The 12,076-nt window shown below is 42.3% G+C and overlaps 1 long non-coding RNA gene across 1 annotated transcript in view; it reads right to left on the reverse strand.

Moving 5' to 3' along the window:
- Positions 1-762: 762 nt before the first annotated feature.
- Positions 763-12,076, reverse strand: part of LOC143783512 (uncharacterized) — a 74,212-nt gene continuing 62,898 nt past the window's right edge. Inside the window, exon 3 of the long non-coding RNA XR_013217222.1 lies at positions 763-1,661. This is a non-coding gene — a long non-coding RNA (uncharacterized LOC143783512). The remainder of the gene's footprint in view (positions 1,662-12,076) is intronic.

Genomic DNA, 12,076 nt, shown 5'->3' on the forward strand with positions numbered 1-12,076 from the left:
CCTGGTTTCAATTCCCCTTTAGTCCTGCTTGGTTTGTGGTACTCTATACTACTGTATTAATTCCTTTTTGGTATATGTAATAAAATATTTGATTGTGTATAAAAAAAACTCTTGACCTCATTTTGTCCTTTGACATTAATAGGGGTGGTTTGTGATATTGATTTTGGAGTTTATTCTTATTTTTTACCTGATTTGAGATTTCTTGGTGTCGAATTGTTTATTTCCATCTTATTATTTTTAACTGCTATTACATACATTTTAGTTTTGTTTATATGATAGCTATATAACTATTACCTCTATCTCCTATATGATCTATCTTGATGCGGCCAAATGGTGTGCGTTCCACGAATGCGCTGTTGCTCGGTGCATGGGAAGCGATCTCAACTAGCAATGTGTTACCGAGGTTAGAGGTCCAATCAGCTAACCGGGTCATGTGACCAGGTGACTTGTGCTCTATGCGCTGCCCTCTCCACGGAGCGACAACATGGTGGGGACGTGCCGACACAGCTGTCAGCATCCACAGGCAACCTTAACACTAAATAACATGCCTTCACATAGCGCTTACCTACCTCCTGATGAAACTGCAGAGGTGGTGAATCGCGTGTTAAGGTGTGGATACAGACCTTACACCTTTCTCATCATGGCCACAGGAAATGGATCTAAGGATTTATTGTTAGCATTTTACTTTCATTTATTGTGATAGTCTCATGTGACTATTAGGTCACCCCAACCATATATACCCTTTCACACATTACAGTGTGGCCTCAAATTTATTTACAAGCATTTATATCAGTAATATTAACTTATATATGTACTGGCTATCATTATGATTTATAACTTTTTAATCTCCATTTCATTACTTTAAACTGATATTCATGTTCACGCTGCTATTTGAGCATCTATTTTGGTATGGTTTGTTTTCTTGTATTTTCTGTCACTGTTCGTATGTTGCATGTATGACAGAGAGTATACCACTTATGTCACTTTTTTATTGTATTTTGTATATTTAATTCTATCATGACTATTTAATTAAATTGAATATTTTACTATAATTTGATTGACAGCTTGGCCATCAAATCTGGTACAGAGGCGTGCTGAGCTGTCAGTGTATTGATTGACAGCTCGACTATCCAATCTGAGACTGTGAGGCGTCGGCTGTCTCCATGTGTTCATTATTCCAGTTAATCACCATTCTTCTTAACTGAGCTGTGTCTCCCAAACACTGCCAGACCAACATGCAGCGTGTGAGGCTTATGCTTTGTGCTCTCCTGTGCCTTGAGTTCTGTATGCTTGATCTGTTGCCTGACCTTGGACTTTGTTTTAACCATCCGCCTGTTTAACCCTTTCAGCTCTGATCCGTTATCCTCTCGGTACTCTGACCTCGGAACGTTACCTGACTACGCTTTTGTCTCTTTCTTCTGTTTATGACATACCCTCCTGGCTTTTGACCTTGGACTCCTTGACCACTCTGACTCACAGCTTGGCTGTGAGAAGTGACTAGCATCACAGGAATATTATTAGTTTCATAAAGTTCAAAGTCTGCAAATGTTGCCTCCATTTGACTTTTTTTGGCAGTGTCAGACATTGAAATCTTTGCTTCTTTAAACTCAATGGCTCAATTATGGTTCTCTATAAATCTTGCTTTTTTTCAGATGGGCACCCTAAATGGAGACAACAAAAGAGAGAGAGTGAGAAAGTAGCCATACTTACAAATTTTCTCACATAAACATCTGAAAGTTAGCGTTGTATAATCTGTCTGACTTATATTAAGAATATTTCATACCTCACTTACCCATCCCTCTTTCCAACTCCAATATACTGAGGGAGACAACAAAAAAGACCAGACTCACCCTAGCATCCATAGAGTCTGCTGTGTAGAAGTGATGCTTGTATTAGTAATCTATAATGGATCCTGTCAATATACAAGTCAAGATAAAAGGGAAGCCAAGATGCAATGAGGTAACTTACCCATATCATTTTACTGCTGATAAAACAAAAAAGCATAATGGGAAGGTCATTCTACCAGAGGTAGAGAAGGTCATAAGGCTAAATAATATGTGAATAGAAAGACTGTGAAGTCTTTGCTACGTAAAACAATGCACAATGTAAAATATATGTAGATTATGTCTTCCATAAAAGCAGAAAAATTGTTCGTACAGATTAGTGTGCAATCCCAAGATGCAGTAGCTTGATCACTATACAATAATGAGATTTATTTCATGCAATGTACTCTATCACATAACATCAAATATCTACATACCCACCCTCCTCTAACTATCTACAACCACAGATAGCATACTGTCTAGGCGTTCTGTTTGAGTCGTCGCAGCACAGCCCATCATGATATATATTCTAATGCATATGTCACTGGACAGAATAGATTGTATGTCCATACATATATAACACCGTATATACAGTATATATAAATATATATATATATATATATATACACACATAAACACACACACACACATATATATATATATATATATACATATATATACATACTGTATATACATACACATACATACATATACATATATATACACATACACAGCTCAGGCAAAAATTAAGAGACCACTGCACAGTTTTATAAAAATCAGCTTCTCTACTTGTCTGACAGCCATTCCATTCCAGTGTCAGTTGAATTCCACCCAGAGTACACCTCATTCTACTTAATGTGCTTCTGATTAGGTGATCACCTGAACAAAATCCTATTTAACGAAGGAAAGTATAAAAAACACTGCTGTGGTGTTCACAATCCTCTTGCAATAGGACAAACTGGATGGCAAAACAAATGCTCGTAATATCCCAAACGTAATAGGAATGAAAAAATAACTTTTAACCATGCCAAAGGAGTTGAAAAGAAAAGTCTTGAGTAAGGAAAAGAAGGGCTCAATTCTGGCTTTACTAGCAGAGGGACACAGTGAGCGTCATGTTGCCTCTATCCTTAAAATTTCTAAAATGGTAGTCCATTACAACAAGGTCAAGCAGCAGACATTGGGGACAACAAAGCTACAGACCGGCAGAGGGTAAAAACGACTCTCCACTGACCGGGATGACCGTCATCTTATTCGAATGTCACTCAGCAACCGCAGGATGACATCAAGTGAACTACAAAAGGAATGGCAAATGTCAGCTGGGGTGAAGTGCATGGAAAGAACAGTTCGTAACAGGGTCCTAGAGGCAGGACTCAAGTCATGTAAAGCTAGAAAAAAAACCTTTAATCAATGATAAGCAAATGAGAGCCAGGCTGAAGTTTGACAAAGACCATAAGGATTGGACCATAGAGGACTGGAGTAAGGTAATCTTCTCTGATGAGTCTAATTTTCAGCTTTACCCAACACCTGGTAATCTAATGGTTAGACGGAAACCTGGAGAGGCGTACAAGTCACAGTGTCTTGCAACCACTGTGAAATTTGGTGGAGGATCAGTGATGATCTAGGGATGCTTCAGCAAGGCTGAAATTGGGCAGGTTGTTCTTTGCGAAGGACGTATGAGTAAAGCCACATACAAGGTTATCCTGGAAAAACAGTTGATTCCTTCAGCTCAGGCAATGTTCCCCAACTCTGAGGACTGTTTTTTCCAGCAGTACAATGTGCCATGCCACACAGCTAGGTCAATCAAGGTGTGGATGAAGGGCCGCCATATCAAATCCCTGTCATGGCCAGCCCAATCTCCAGACCTAAACCCCATTGAAAACCTCTGGCATGTAATCAAGAGGAAGATGGATAGTCACAAGCCATCAAAAAAAGAAGAACTGCTTACATTTTGTGCGCCAGAAGCAGTGTGAAAGACTAGTGGAAAGCATGCCAAGACGCATGAAAGCTGTGATTAAAAATCATGGTTATTCCACAAAATATTGATTTCTGAACTCTTCCTGAGTTAAAACATTAGTTTTCTGCCACTATTCTAAAGAGCCATAGCTTTTTTATTTATTTTTTGTCCATGGAGCTGTGCTAGGTCTTGTGATGGATAGTCACAAGCCATCAAACGAAGAACTGCTTAAATTTTTGTACCAGGAGCAGCATAAGGTCACCCAAAAGCAGTGTGAAAGACTGGTGGAAAGCATGCCAAGACGCATGAAAGCTGTGATTAAAAATCATGGTTATTCCACGAAATATTGATTTCTGAACTCTTCCTGAGTTAAAATATTAGTATTGTTGTTTCTAAATGATTATGTCATTTTCAGAAAATAAATACAAAATGTATTGCTTGGAACTTCGGAGACATGTTATCAGTAGTTTATAGAATAAAAGAACAATTTACATTTTGCTCAAAAATATACCTATAAAGAGAAAAATCAGACAAACTGAAAATTTTGCAGTGGTCTTTTAATTTTTGCCAGAGCTATATATATATATATATATATATATATATATATATATATATATATATATATATATATATATATATACACTCAAATGTTTACATACCCGAGCAGAATTTTTGCTTTCTTGGCCTTTTTTCAGAGAATATGAATGACAACACAAAACTTTTTCTCCACTCTTCTCAACTCCACATGTCTTTTTGTGGTAGTTGTGGATGAGGTTCTTTATTTTATCAGATGGTAAAGCTGCACACTCCTCTTGGCAAAAAGCCTCCAGTTCCTGTAAATTCCTGGGCTGTCTAGCATGAACTGCACGCTTGAGATCTCCCCAGGGAGGCTCAATAATATTGAGGTTAGGAGACTGAGATGGCCACTCCAGAACCTTCACTTTGTTCTGCTGTAGCCAAGGACAGGTTGACTTGGCCTTGTGTTTTGGATCATTGTTATGTTGGAAAGCCCAAGTACCTCCCATGCACAGCAGTATTTGCTGATAACGTGCTGCATTCATCTTTCCTTCAACTCTGACCAAGTTTCCTGTGCCTTTGTAGCTCACACATCCCCAAAACATCAGCAATTCCCCACTGTACTTTACAGTAGGAATGGTGTTCCTTTCATCATAGGCCTTGTTGACCTCTCTCCAAATGTAACGTTTATAGTTGTGGCCAAAAAGTTCAATTTTGGTCTTATCACTCCAAATTACCTAGTTCCAGAAGTTTTGAGGCTTGTCTCTGTGCTGTTTTGCGTATTGTAGATGAGATACTTTGTGGCATTTGCGTAGTACTGGCTTTCTTCTTACGACTCGACCATGCAGCCCATTTTTCTTCAAGTGCCTCCTTATTGTGCAGCTTGAAACAACCACACTACTAGATTTCAGAGAGTCCAATATTTCAGCTGATGTTATTTGTGGGTTTTTCATTCCATCCCGAACAATTTTCCTGGCAGTTGTGGATGAAATATATGTTGGCCTACCTGGCCGTGGTTTTGTTTTTACAGAGCCCCTGATTTTCCATTTGTTATTTACAGTTTGAATGCTGCTGACTGGCATTATCAATTCCTTGGATATCTTTTTGTATCCTATCCCTGTTTTACACAATTCAACTACCTTTTCCCGTAGATCCATTGACAATTCTATTGCTTTCCACATGACTCACAATCCATTGGACGTCAGTGGCTAGATTAAAGGTGCAAGAGTCTGTCTGGATCCCAGAAACTCAGATTTTATGCAAACACACTGATTACACACAAACAGGTCACAGGTGAGGATGTTATCTTTAGTGGCCATTCAAACCAATTTGTGTCAACTTCTGTGCAGGTTATCAGGCCAAAATGACCAGGGTATGTAAACCATTTGGATGTTTTTGGTTGTCATTATGATATAAAAAGAGAAAACACAATAGTTTGACAATAAATGGCTTAACCCAACCACTAACCATGTGTTAGGTGTCGAGTTCCCGCCGCTGCACAGGGGGAATCTCGAACCACCTCCGCTGTGGTCTCTCATTCTTCTACAGCCCCAGTGGAGCCTGCTCAGTGGAGATGTCGGTCCCAGAGTCTGGCTCAGGCAGATACTGTGCGCTTGGTTACTGCTGATCTTCCATGCTCAGCCATTGTAACCAGCACTGTTCTGCGGCGAGCAGATGCTCCTAAGGGACGACCTCTCATTGGAGGTCTGGGGTCACATGCTCAGGTCCTGAAGAAGTTCCTATTGGACCACTAGGAAGGTCCTGGAGAGCTTTCTCTATAAAACTCTATAAAACGTTTGCATGGCCAAAGGCCATGCGTTAGTATCAACCTATGTTTATGAGCTTAGCTACCTTGTGGTCTGTGTCTGTATGTGCTCAGCCACTAGAATTCCGACACCTCCGGAGAGGAGTTCCGATGTGTGAATTTAGGGCTGGCGTATAGCCACTAGAATTCCGGCACCTCCGGAGAGGAGTTGTTTGTGTGCTGATGCTGACTGTACAACCACTGTATGCGATCTGCTCTGTTAGTGAGCTGTGATCCTCTGTGAAGTTAACAGGGCACAGCGTTATCCTAATCCCGGCGACTCTGTGAAGCAACAGAGTTCACTCCTATACAGATCGGGTGATGGAATCCGTGTCTATTCAGGCGTTGTACCGCCATATAGTGCCGCCATTTACTAGCAGCAGGTTCCACTCCTGCACGGTGGACCCTGGGCTGAGAACGCACCTATATTATCTCAATATTTACTCGGTGCATTCCGCCAGCCCTAACACCATGAGTGGCGAAAAAGTTTTGGTGTTATCACTAATATTCTCTGAAAAAATGGCAAGAAAGCAAAAATTCTGCTGGAGTATGTAAACTTTTGAACACAACTGTGCATACAGTGGGTAAAGAAAGTATTCAGACCCCTTTAAATTTTTCACACTTTGTTTCATTGCAGCCATTTGGTAAATTCAAAAAAGTTCATTTTTTTCTTATTAATGTACACTCTGCTCCCCATCTTGACTGAAAAAAAAACAGAAATGTAGTAATTTTTGCAAATTTATTAAAAAAGAAAAACTGAAATATCACATGGTCATAAGTATTCAGACCCTTTGCTCAGTATTGAGTAGAAGCACCCTTTTGAGCTAGCACAGCCATGAGTCTACTTGGGAATGATGTAACAAGTTTTTCACACCTGGATTTGGGGATCCTCTGGCATTCTTTCTTGCATATCCTCTCCAGTTCTTTCAGGTTGGATGGTGAACGTTGGTGGACAGCCATTTTCAGGTCTCTCCAGAGATGTTCAATTGGGTTTAGGTCAGGGTTCTGTCTGGGCCAGTCAAGAATGGTCACAGAGTTGTTCTGAAGCCACTCCCTTGTTATTTTAGCTGTGTGTTTAGTGTCATTGTCTTGTTGGAAGGTGAACCTTCAGCCAAGTCTGAGGTCCAGAGCACTCTGGAAGAGGTTTTCATCCATGATATATCTGCACTTGGATGCATTCATGTTTCCTTCAATGACAACCAGTCATCCTGTTCCTGCAGCTGAAAAACACCCCCACAGCATGATGCTGCCACCACCATGTTTCACTGTTGTGATGTATTGGGCAGGTGATGAGCAGTGGCTGGTTTTGTCCACACATACCACTTAGAATTATCACCAAAAAGGTCTATCTCATCTTATCAGACCAGAGTATCTTATTTCTCAGAGTCTGGGAGTCCTTCATGTGTTTCTTAGCAAACTCTATGCAGGCTTTCATACGTCTTGCAATGAGGAGAGGCTTGCGTCGGGCCACTCTGCCATAAAGGCCCGACTGGTGGAGGGCTGCAGTGATAGTTGACTTGGTGGAACTTTCTCCCAACTCCCTACTGCATCTCTGGAGCTCAGCCACAGTGATCTTGAAGTTCTTCTTTACCTCTCTCACCAAGGCTCTTCACCCACGATTGCTCAGTTTGGCTGGATGGCCAGGTCTAGGAAGACTTCTGGTGGTCCTAAACTTCTTCCATTTAAGGATTATGGAGGCCACTGTGCTCTTAGGAACCTTGAGTACTGCAGAAATCTGTTGTAACCTTGGCCAGATCTGTACCTTGCCACAATTCTGTCTCTGAGCTCCTTGGCCAGTTCCTTTGACCTCATGATTCTCATTTGGTCTGACATGCACTGTGAGCTGTGAGGTCTTGTATAGACAGATGTGTGCCTTTCCAAATCAAGTCCTATCAGTTTAATTAAACACAGCTGGCCTCCAATGAAGGAGTAGAACCATCTCAAGCATATGACCTAAATATGAGTGTCTGAGAAAAGGGTCTGAATAGTTATGACCATGTGATTTTTCAATTTTTCTTTTGTATTAAATTTGAAAAAAATTCTACATTTCTTTTTTTTTCAGTCAAGTTTTGGGGTGCAGAGTATACATTACTGTGAAAAAAATGATTTTTTTTTTAATTTTCCAAATGGCTGAAATGACGCAAAGAGTAAAAAAATTAAAGGGGTCCGAATACTTTCCGTACCCACTGTATACCATATGTGTGAACATATTTGTTTTCAGTTCATGTATTATACTGTAATTGTAAAAAATAGCCTGACTCTTTAAGGGGTTATTCACCAAATAATGAAGTTATCCCAGATCCATCAGATCGAGGATAACTTGATGATCACTGGGGATTCAACTACTGGGCCCCCCAGAGTTTCTGAGAACTGTGCTCTGCAGTATCGTCCTGGATGGATCAGAGTTGTGCATGCTCGGCCTCTGCTCTATTCACTATTCACTATTAATATAGGGCTGCTTAGCGCTGTGCTCGGCTATTTCCATCAGTTCCATAGACAATGAAGAAAGTAGATACCGGATGATACAGATACCAGACATGTAATGCCAGTTCCAGCAGTAATCATATAATCACGAGGATTGTTGTGAACTCTGTTTTCGGGCTCCCTCTTGTGGTCACAGGTGGTATTGTGTGAGTTTTGTTTTTGGGCTCCCCCTGGTGGCTTTGTTTGTTATCCTGCGGATCTGTGGCTGAATCAGCTGCCTCGTTATGCACTAGGGAGTTTCCTATTTAGCTCTGCTTCACCTCCACTTGTTGCCGGCTGTCGATGTATTCAGTGCTATTCTGATCTCCCCTGATTATCTTCGTTTTCAGTCTCTTCTGGAGAAGCTAAGTTTCTGTTTGATTATTTTTTGCTCATCAGTCTGCAATATGATTTCAGTGTATGATGAGTTTAGTCCAGCTTGCTAATATGTGAGTTCTGCTTCTGGTAAGCTCTGGGGTACGGAGTTGCTTCCCCCGCACCGTTAGTTGGTGCGGGGGCTCGAGCAATCTCTGCGTGGATATTTTGCTTAGGGTTTTCTATTGACTGCACAGCTCCCTTCCTATTTTCTGCTATCTAGTGTTAGCGGGCCTCATTTGCTAAATCTATTTCATCTCTGCGTTTGTGCTTTCCCCTTAACTCACCGTTAATATTTGTGGGGGGCTTTTCTATATCTTTGGGGTCATTTCTCTGAGGCAAGTAAGGACTTTACTTTCCCTCTAGGAATAGGTAGTTTCTCAGGCCGTGAAGAGACGTCTAGGATTTTCAGGTAACGTTCCACGGCTGCCTATAGTTGTTTGCGGATAGGTTCAGGTTTGCGGTCAATCCAGATACCATATCCCCAGAGCTGGTCGTCGGTTTAGTTACTTAGCTAGTCAAACTTGCGATCCTTGCCACTAGGATCATAACGGTACAGCCGGCCATAAAGTGTTAATTGCATGGCAGAAGCAGGAGAAGAGAAGCCTTGAGGATTTTTTTTTTTTTTGCTGCCGTGTGTCTAGCTGCTGTGTGTCCAGCTTCTCTCCTCCTCTTAATCTTGGTGTGGCTCTGAGTTCACCTGCTGACATGGATATCCAGAGTTTGGCCTCCAGTGTAGATCATCTTGCTGCAAGGGTACAAAGTATTCAGGATTTTGTTGTTCACAGTCCTATGTCAGAGCCTAGAATACCTATTCCGGAGTTGTTTTCTGGAGATAGATCTAGGTTCCTGAATTTTAAGAACAATTGTAAATTGTTTCTTTCTTTGAAACCTCGTTCCTCTGGTGATTCCGCTCAGCAAGTTAGAATTGTTATCTCTCTGTTACGCGGCGACCCTCAAGATTGGGCCTTCTCCCTGGCGCCAGGAGATCCTGCATTGCTGAATGTGGATGCGTTTTTTCTGGCCCTTGGATTGCTCTATGAGGAACCTAATCTTGAGAACCAGGCTGAAAAAGCTTTGTTGGCCCTCTCTCAGGGGCAAGATGAAGCAGAGGTGTATTGCCAGAAATTTCGGAAATGGTCAGTGCTTACTCAATGGAATGAGTGTGCCCTGGCTGCAAATTTCAGAAAGGGTCTTTCTGAAGCCATTAAGAATGTCTTGGTGGGGTTCCCTACGCCTGCAGGTCTGAATGAGTCAATGACTCTGGCCATTCAGATTGATCGGCGTTTGCGGGAGCGCAAACCTGCGCACCATTTGGCGGTGTCTTCTGAACAGACACTTGAGTCTATGCAATGTGATAGAATTCTGACCAGAAGTGAACGGCAAAATTATAGACGGCAAAATGGGTTGTGCTTTTATTGTGGTGACTCAGCTCATGTTATCTCAGCATGCTCTAAGCGCACAAAAATGATTGATAAATCTGTCACCATCGGTACTTTACAGCCTAAGTTCATTTTGTCTGTTACCCTGATTTGTTCCCTGTCATCTTTGTTATGACCCCAATGGCGAGGGTCTCAGAGGAACGTGGAAATCTGCAGAATACAAAAATCCAGCTCATAGGGCAGTGGTAACTGGGTTGACCATATATCTACTCCTAACGCCAACACTAGAAGTAGCCGGGGATCATTCCTACGTTGATTCTAGATGACACGCGCCAGCCGGAGAATCTAGCTACCCCTAGTAGAGGAAAACAAAGACCTTTCTTGCCTCCAGAGAAGGGGACCCCAAAGCTGGATAGAAGCCCCCCACAAATAATGACGGTGAGGTAAGAGGAAATGACAAACACAGAAATGAACCAGGTTTAGCACAGAGAGGCCCGCTTACTGATAGCAGAATAAAGAAAAGTAACTTATATGGTCAACAAAAACCCTATTAAAATCCACACTGGAAATTCAAGAACCCCCGAACCGTCTAACGGTCCGGGGGGAGAACACCAGCCCCCCTAGAGCTTCCAGCAAAGGTCAGGATATAGATTTGGAACAAGCTGGACAAAAATACAAAACCAAAACAAATAGCAAAAAGCAAAAGGCAGACTTAGCTGATATAACTGGAACCAGGATCAGTAGACAAGAGCACAGCAGACTAGCTCTGATAACTACGTTGCCAGGCATTGAACTGAAGGTCCAGGGAGCTTATATAGCAACACCCCTAAGTAACGACCCAGGTGCGGATAAAAGGAATGACAGAAAAACCAGAGTCAAAAAACTAGTAACCACTAGAGGGAGCAAAAAGCAAATTCACAACAGTACCCCCCCCTTAGTGAGGGGTCACCGAACCCTCACCACGACCACCAGGGCGATCAGGATGAGCGGCATGAAAGGCACGAACTAAATCGGCCGCATGAACATCAGAGGCGACCACCCAGGAATTATCCTCCTGACCATAGCCCTTCCACTTGACCAGGTACTGAAGCCTCCGCCTGGAGAGGCGAGAATCCAAGATCTTCTCCACCACGTACTCCAACTCGCCCTCAACCAACACCGGAGCAGGAGGCTCAGCAGAAGGAACTACAGGCACAATGTACCGCCGCAACAAGGACCTATGAAATACATTGTGAATAGCAAACGACACAGGAAGATCCAGACGAAAAGATACAGGATTAAAGATTTCCAATATCTTGTAAGGCCCAATAAAACGAGGTTTAAATTTGGGAGAGGAGACCTTCATAGGAACAAAGCGGGAAGAAAGCCATACCAAATCCCCAACGCGTAGTCGGGGACCCACACCGCGGCGGCGGTTGGCAAAGCGCTGAGCCTTCTCCTGTGACAACTTCAAGTTGTCCACCACATGATTCCAGATCTGCTGCAACCTATCCACCACATAATCCACCCCAGGACAGTCAGAAGGCTCCACATGACCCGAAGAAAAGCGAGGATGGAAACCAGAGTTGCAGAAAAAAGGCGAAACCAAGGTGGCGGAACTAGCCCGATTATTAAGGGCAAACTCAGCCAACGGCAAGAATGTCACCCAATCGTCCTGATCAGCAGAGACAAAACACCTCAAATAAGCCTCCAAAGTCTGATTGGTTCGCTCCGTCTGTCCATTAGTCTGAGGATGGAAAGCAGACGAAAACGACAAATC

The sequence above is a fragment of the Ranitomeya variabilis genome, chromosome 6 (assembly GCF_051348905.1).
Source record: "Ranitomeya variabilis isolate aRanVar5 chromosome 6, aRanVar5.hap1, whole genome shotgun sequence".
In the NCBI taxonomy this organism is placed as follows: Eukaryota; Metazoa; Chordata; class Amphibia; order Anura; family Dendrobatidae; genus Ranitomeya; species Ranitomeya variabilis.